The sequence below is a fragment of the Hyaena hyaena genome, unplaced genomic scaffold, assembly GCF_003009895.1.
Source record: "Hyaena hyaena isolate Hyena2069 unplaced genomic scaffold, ASM300989v1 scaffold_320, whole genome shotgun sequence".
NCBI lineage: Eukaryota > Metazoa > Chordata > Mammalia > Carnivora > Hyaenidae > Hyaena > Hyaena hyaena.
The window spans coordinates 259,333-266,687 of NW_024080952.1; the positions used below are offsets into that span (position 1 = coordinate 259,333).

The 7,355-nt window shown below is 37.8% G+C and overlaps 1 non-coding gene across 1 annotated transcript; it reads right to left on the reverse strand.

Annotated features, from left to right (window-relative positions):
* Positions 1-4,271: 4,271 nt before the first annotated feature.
* Positions 4,272-4,378, reverse strand: LOC120242889. Its single transcript, XR_005531175.1, has one exon. It is a non-coding gene; the product is annotated as a U6 spliceosomal RNA (small nuclear RNA).
* Between the last annotated feature and the right edge of the window lie 2,977 nt (positions 4,379-7,355).

Consider the following 7,355-nt stretch of genomic DNA (forward strand, 5'->3'; position numbering starts at 1 on the left):
CAGATTCATATGTTGAAGCCGTAATGCCCAGTGTGTTGGCATTTGGAGATTACCTTTAAGGAAGTAAGTAAGGTTAAATGAGGTCATAACAGTGAATTTCTAATTAAACAGAACTGGTGTTCTTATAAGAAGGGAAAGAGATGCCAGATTAATATCTCTCTCTCTCTCTCTCTCTCTCTCTCTCTCTATCTTTCTCTCTTTCTCTCCATGCATTCACAGAGGAAAGGCCATGGGAGGTCAGGGTGAGAAGACAGTCATCTATAATCCAAGAAGAAAGACTTCACCAGAAACTCACTTTACTGGAACTTTGATCTTAGACTTCTGACTTCCAGAACTGTGAGAAAATTAATTTCTGTTGTTTAAGCCACCCAGTGTGCTACACTCTCTTCTGTTATGGCAGCCTCAGCAGACTCATATACTTAGTGTGGGTGTTTTTAGTTTGTCTTGATTGGGATTCACTTACATTCTTGAATGTAGGCTTATGTCCTTTTGCCAAATCAGGAAGATTTCAGCCATTATTTTCTCAAATAATATTTTAGTACTGCATCTTTCTCCTATCCTGCTGGGACTCCACTGGCATGATCCAATGGTTGGATCTTTTGCAGTGGTCCCATGGATTCCTGAGGCTCTGGTTATTTATTTTTAAATCTGTTTTCTTCCTTTTAAGATTGGGTAATTTATATTGCTTTATTTTCAAGTTCAGTATTCTTTTATTTATCCTCTCCATTCTGATTTTCAGCCCATCCACTGAAGTTTTGGTTATTGTATTTTTCAGGTTTAAAATTTCCATTTTGTTTTCCTTATATCTTCTATTTCTCCAGAAAAACTCTATTCCTTTGCTGAGGCTTTATATTTTTTTCCATTTGTTTTAAATGTATTCTTACTTGTTCATCAAAGCATTTTTACGGCGGCTACTCTAAAACATTTTGTCACGTGATTCTAATACCTATGTCGGTATAGTGTTGCCTTTATTGATTTTTTTTTAAAAAAATCAGCATATTCTTTTTTTTAAATTAGTTAATAATTTAGAGAGAGTGGAGGTAGAGGGGCAAAGAGAGAGGGAGAGAGAGAGAGAGAGAGAGAGAACCATAAACAGGCTCTACACTCAGCACAGAGCCTGACATGGGGCTTGATCTATGACCCTAGGATTGTGACCTAAGCCAAAATCAAGAATCAGATGCTCAACTGACTAAGCCATCCAGGTGCCCCTAAATTCAGGATATTCTTCGTTCTTAGTATGATGTATAATTTTTTATTAAAACCTGGAAATTTTGGGTTTTATAAATATTTGGGTATTTCTAAATCTTATTTGAGGCTTCTGTTTTAGCTGGTTTTCCCTGACACTACCTGGCAAGGTGAGTGTTCCAGTTCCCCACTATTTTAGTATGGGGCAGGGAGACACTACTGCCCTTCTGGGGATAAAATCTTGGCTACCTGCCCCACCTTTTGTTACTGCTCTAGCAGAGTGTTTGGAGTGCTTTGTTCAGCCTGGCATAGGTGACTTCTAGGTTCCCCCATCAGCCTTTGCTGTTGCAGGCTGGGAAGCGGCTATGGTGGTTTTTTGTGATGTGCGTCTGGAGTTGTTATTTTTCTTAAAACTTTCTTTCTTGGTAGGCTGCCCTTTTGCTGGTGTTTGGTTGGAGAAAGCAGAATGTAGTTGGAATTTGTTTTGTCTGTGCCTGTTAGAGTTTCTGGATTGCTGGTTTCTTCTGTCTAGAATGCATGAAGCAGAACAACTCCTGCCCACCTCTCCCCAGTAATTAAACTTGAAAATACACTAACCATAGAAACCCAGGAAACTTATACTTGTGCTGTTCCTTGGCTTCCGAGACCCACAACATGTCTGTCTTCTCTCTATCATTAAGAATTTCTTTATGTTTCTTCCATAAGTAATGCACAGGGTTTTTAGTTGTACTTTGTTAAAGGAATACAGAAATGTATGACTACTCCATCTTTCCTGTCATGGAAGTAACTTGAACACTGTGATTTTAATGGATAATGATTTTAAATTTATTATAATGTACACAAATTTTCTTTTCATGTGTTCATCACCTAGTTAGGAAAGCCCTCTAGAACATGTATCAAGTAACCTTTGGCAGTTAAGTTAGCATCACAGTCTCCCAAAAGAAACATGTTGGCAAATATATAATACATACAATTCAAAGCTGCATTTAAATCTGTACATATTATGCAGTTTTTATATCTTAAATAGATTGTTAGCCTACTACCAGCAATTCATTTCATTTGGAATTAAAACTTTTCTGTGGACATTAAGTAGCTATATAAAAAGCAGAAAATCAGCACTTTAAAATTGGTTTATTTTATAACCGAATGTCAACTAATTACTCCAGTAAGTTGAAAATTCTTGCTTATATTAACCAGAGTTATGTTCATTTTCAGAGAAAAAAATTCTGTGTCATAAAATCTCTGTCTTTCTCTCTCACCTCCTTGTTATAAAAAGTTAAGTGTTTCCTTATCTGGGTTTTACTGTAGGAATCACATAAATGACCAGATTTATTAAGCATAGACTTCTTGAGAGCATTCAGGAAAGTTTACAGCCTTCCGTCAACGGACAACCCCTTATGGATCTGCAATGCTTGATCTGCTAGGCCCTGTCTGGGGCCACTGCCAGAGGCCTTTCCCAGGGAATTGTTTGGCTCTGTCTCTTCTCAACCACTGTCTTTCCTTTGACTGGGATTGTGTCCAAGGCATGCCTAGATTTCTTGTCTTCCACTGCTCTTGCTTCAGTCAGTCACACCTGAGGAAATCCCTTTCTGACCTGTCCATATACCTTTGTTTAGCACTGGCCCACCAGCCTTATCTCTTCCACCTCCAGTTCCTTCAGAAGTCACAGAATCACAGTTACTTCTACACAACTATGGGAGCAAAGACCTGGAGTGATTAAAGTGGTTTTGCTAGGATGGGCATATTAGTAATGAAGCAGAGGATAAGAATTCCAGTTCTCTAATGAAAAATATTTCTATTTTTGTTACATTTCTATAATTCCTTCTTTCTCTTTTTGTTATATTTCTATAATCTCCTTGGGGGCAGGGTAGGGAGGAATAAAATATCACTAGCAATGGGTGATTAATGGTAAGAATTGATCCAAGTTGAGAAAAAGGAAAGCCATGCATAGAAGAATAAGAAATGACAAAATAACTATTGTGTCCTATAATTCAAATTTCCTTGGAATTATCTAGAAGCCAATCCACCTGGTGTCAAAATCTGGACAGAGTTTGGATGGGTCTTCCTTCTATTCCCATAGAAGTAGTCTAAAATAGGGGCACTTAGGTGGCTCAATCGGTTAAGCCTCTGGCTTCAGCTCAGGTCATGATCTCACAGCTTGTGGGTTCAAGCCCCGCGTCAGGCTCTGTGCTGATAGCTCAGAGCCTGGAGTCTGTTTCAGATTCTGTGTCTCCCTCTCTCTCTGACACTCCCCCACTCACACACACTCTCTTTCTCTGTCTCTGGAAAATAAATAAACATTTAAAAAAATTTAGAAGTGGTCTAAAATATACACTTACTAGTTGATATTTCTTGTAAAATAATCCAACTTTTTTGCCTGAAAGTAACAGAAAGCCAACTGAAAAAATGCCTGAAACAAGGAAAGATCATTGGCTCATGTATATAAGAAATAGGTTTGAGGCACAGGAGTTTAAAAGTTGTGGTCAGGAATTTATCTTTGTACATCTCTTGGCTCTGCTTGATTTCCAAATACGATTGACTTTAAAAATTTTCATTGTTTGTTTGTTTATTTATTTATTTTTATAAGGAGCATCAGGCTTGTAACTTAAAAGCTTAGATACTCTAGGAGAATGAAGGTCTTTTTTTCCAGTAGTAAGAGTCATGCACATTTTCTGACTGGGACTGCTAAAGTCACATGCTCATCTCTAGACCAATGAGCTGAGGACTGGAATGCTCAGATTAACCTAAATTCCTGACACATTTCTTAACCCCAGAGATGGTGTCAATCCTATTGAACTACATAAATTAAGGGAAGGGTAGGAATATTTCCCATAAAGGAATATTGAATTGCTATCACCAGTAAAAGAAGGAAGGGATACTGGGAAGATAGATCAACATGTATCTGTTGTCCACAGACGAAGTCATAATGAGTAGAGAATAAGGTCAGGGGAAAATTAATCCCATAAACACCAAGACTTTCCTTACTATCTCTGATTTAACTATTTGTTTTGAATTGGGGATAGGATCCTAAAAGTTTGGATTTCTTCCAAAATCTGTTTTAGAATCTTCCTGAAAGTTTTCTCCTATCACATGCCTTTTGTTTTAAGAATTTGTGTGTCATCCTTGTGCAGGGCCCATGCTAATCTTCTCTGTGTCATTCCAATTTTAGTATATGTGTATGTGAAGCGAGCACATACATCCCTTTTGTTATTAAAACTATCTTTTTTCAAAGCATGAGTCTTCAAGATACATTTTTTAAAAAAGAAATTATTATTTAATTTTATTTTTTCACTCTGTTTAAGCATGTACATCAAGGCAATATGAACCCATTGTGAATATACTTAACTCTAGCGAAGTTATTGCCTAGGTAAGTTTGGGAGGCTAGGCTGGAAGTATAACCACTTTTTAGAAGTATTTTTTAATGGAAAAATGAATTTCATGTTGCACACAACTAATTAACAAATTAACCATTGGAATACAATTCATTTCCAAGCACATACTTGCTAAGAAATATAGCAGATGCGTCAATGAACCTTAATTACAAGGAATCATTTGATTAACTTAGTCTTCCTCCTCTACTCCAATAACGGGGTGTCTTCTTGAGCAAAGTTATAACAGATACGATCAAATGTACAAGTTGGGACAATTGTGTTTATTTGGATAGATGACCTAGATATAACTATGCCTTAAACAGAGCTCAGTTCCCTTACTGGTAAGTATGAAGGAGGTTAGGAAGGTATTCTCATGTACAGTGAATTTATCAAAAAATCTTGTTTACAAACAGGTAGTAAGATCTTAATGACTCTTAAGATAGGCACAATCTTTGAGCTGATAGTTTTGGAGAAGCCCTTTAAAGAATGTCATTCTCGGAAGAGATCTCTCCAGAGGTTCAGAAAAGCAGTGTTTGTGTTGGCCACCCTCCCATGCTACCTTAGGTTTGCTGACTTACAAGACTGATGGCAATAATGCTAAACTACAGTTCAATGTTTCTGAAAGAATCCGTTTATCCATCCATGCGTCCATCCATTCCGTCCTTCATTAAGGTATAAGATTCTGAAAGGGGAAGCCAGCCAGGCCACTGGGCCCCAACCCTCAAGTTTAAAGGAGATTTGATTTTTGACGTCTGATCAGCTAAACATGTTCATGGGACTATCATGAGGCCTCATCACAAATGCTGAGCCCCGCTGAAATCTGCGGGACCCTGGAATAGCTAAATAGTAGATTGAAATGGTAGCCTCAATCTGAATCTAAAAGTTGCTTGATTTCAAGGGAGGATCTCAGAAGGTGTTACAGATGTTTTGATGGGAGAATGTGGAAACAAATAAGGATGGGTTTCAGGAATCTATAGTTTGATGGGGGAGACTGATGTATAAGAATTAATCATAATATCAGGCAGAGAAAAAACAGTTGCTATGCTGGAAGAAAAAGCTTTGGGCCAATGAAGGACTCATGGCAGCTATGCCCTGCATTCTTGACCTTGACTGGAAGCTTGACCCCTACCAAGTTTGGTGTATATCTTATTCTGTGATTCCAAACAAGGAGAAATCCCTTAGCCCAGAGACTCACAAATTGGTTAATGGTTAATGGTAACTTGAGGCCAAAACGAAACCAAACAAAAACCCAAGAGTTTTATTAAGTAGTTAAGTCCAAACAATTTATTTTTTTAAGTTTATGTTTATTTATTTTGAGAGAGAGCAAGAGAGAACATGAGCAAGTGGGGGAGGGGCAGAGAGAGAGAGAGGGAGAGGGAGAATCCCAAGCAGGATCCTTGCTCTCAGCACAGAGCCCAGTATGGGGCTTGAACTCATGTACCATGAGATCATGACCTGAGCTAAAGTCAGACGTTTAACTAACTGAGCCATCTAGGTGCCCTAAGTCCAAACAATATAAAATGTATAACATATTTATGCCCTAACAACTGAGTAGCTGTTAGAAAATACACACACACTGAACAACAAAGCAAAGCAAAACAAAAAATGTTTATTCCATTTTTAAACAACCATAGTTATTGACTGATAATGGGTGTGCCTCTCAGGTACTACACCGTTTTTCAAACCTTGGTGCCAGAGAGAACAGCCTCCACCCTCATTTCCTGTGCCGTAGTGATTTTTACATGGCATGGGCTTTTTATCAGAACAAATGCTGAAAACTCATCTTTACAAGGGTAGGGGATTGTCAAAAGAAGCAGAGCTACTGTCAAAGCTGTGAACTCCCACAAATACTAATTCATGCAGTGTCTACAGAGCTTGAGTATCTCTATTTCTTTTACAAATTTGATACACCCTGTTGTTCTTTTGTGTTTGCTCTCATGTCCTGTGTACAGTCTGAGAACTCAGACCTTAACTCTCCTTTCTCTGTTTATCATGGTGATATCCATGCATCAGTCCCCAAGTCTTGTATTCATGGTGGATAAGGGGCATTCTGCTGAGTCAAAAATACAGACTCAGAGTTATCAGTAAACAGAATCAACATCAGTTATGTTGAATTGAACTAAAACCGTGGAGATGTACTATAAAATCTGGAGAGGATAACAGAATACACTTATTACTTAAATTTAGAGTCAGTGTAGCTTGATGTATTTGTATTTTTCATGACTCAGAGCACTTCCAAGTCTTGAGGTCCTCGCCATGATTATTCATTAACATGGTTCTAGTGAGTTCAGTGGTGCCTAGTTTATAGATTTATATTATCAGAATGCCAGTTTTATATTAGCTGTACTATGCAATATATTATTTCTCTAATTTCAGTAATGTCAAATTGGTCTAGAGCTATAGACAACTTTGAAATAACTATATTTTCTGATAGCAGTGAAAGAGAAAGAGACATAGGTTTGTGGGAACAAGAAATGCTCATGAAAATGAGGACCCAATAGATTTGCTAAAAATTTTTTTCTGGGTAGGAGGCATATAAAGGGATTAATGTTTCTGAAATATAATGTAGTTCTTTTCCTCATTTAAGTAAATCTTGCCCTGTGGTTCCCTACCCATGAAGTCCATAGCATTTTTTGGCTTAGGAGAAGACAAGTACCATCCAGAACAAAGACATCATTGCTGGGCTCTGAACCTCAGATAGACTATTCTAGAGTTCAAACAGCAATGGTTATCTGATTTTAGTAAGCATCAGAAGCGTTTGGAGGGTTTGCTAAGAGATGGATTACTGGGCCCTATTAC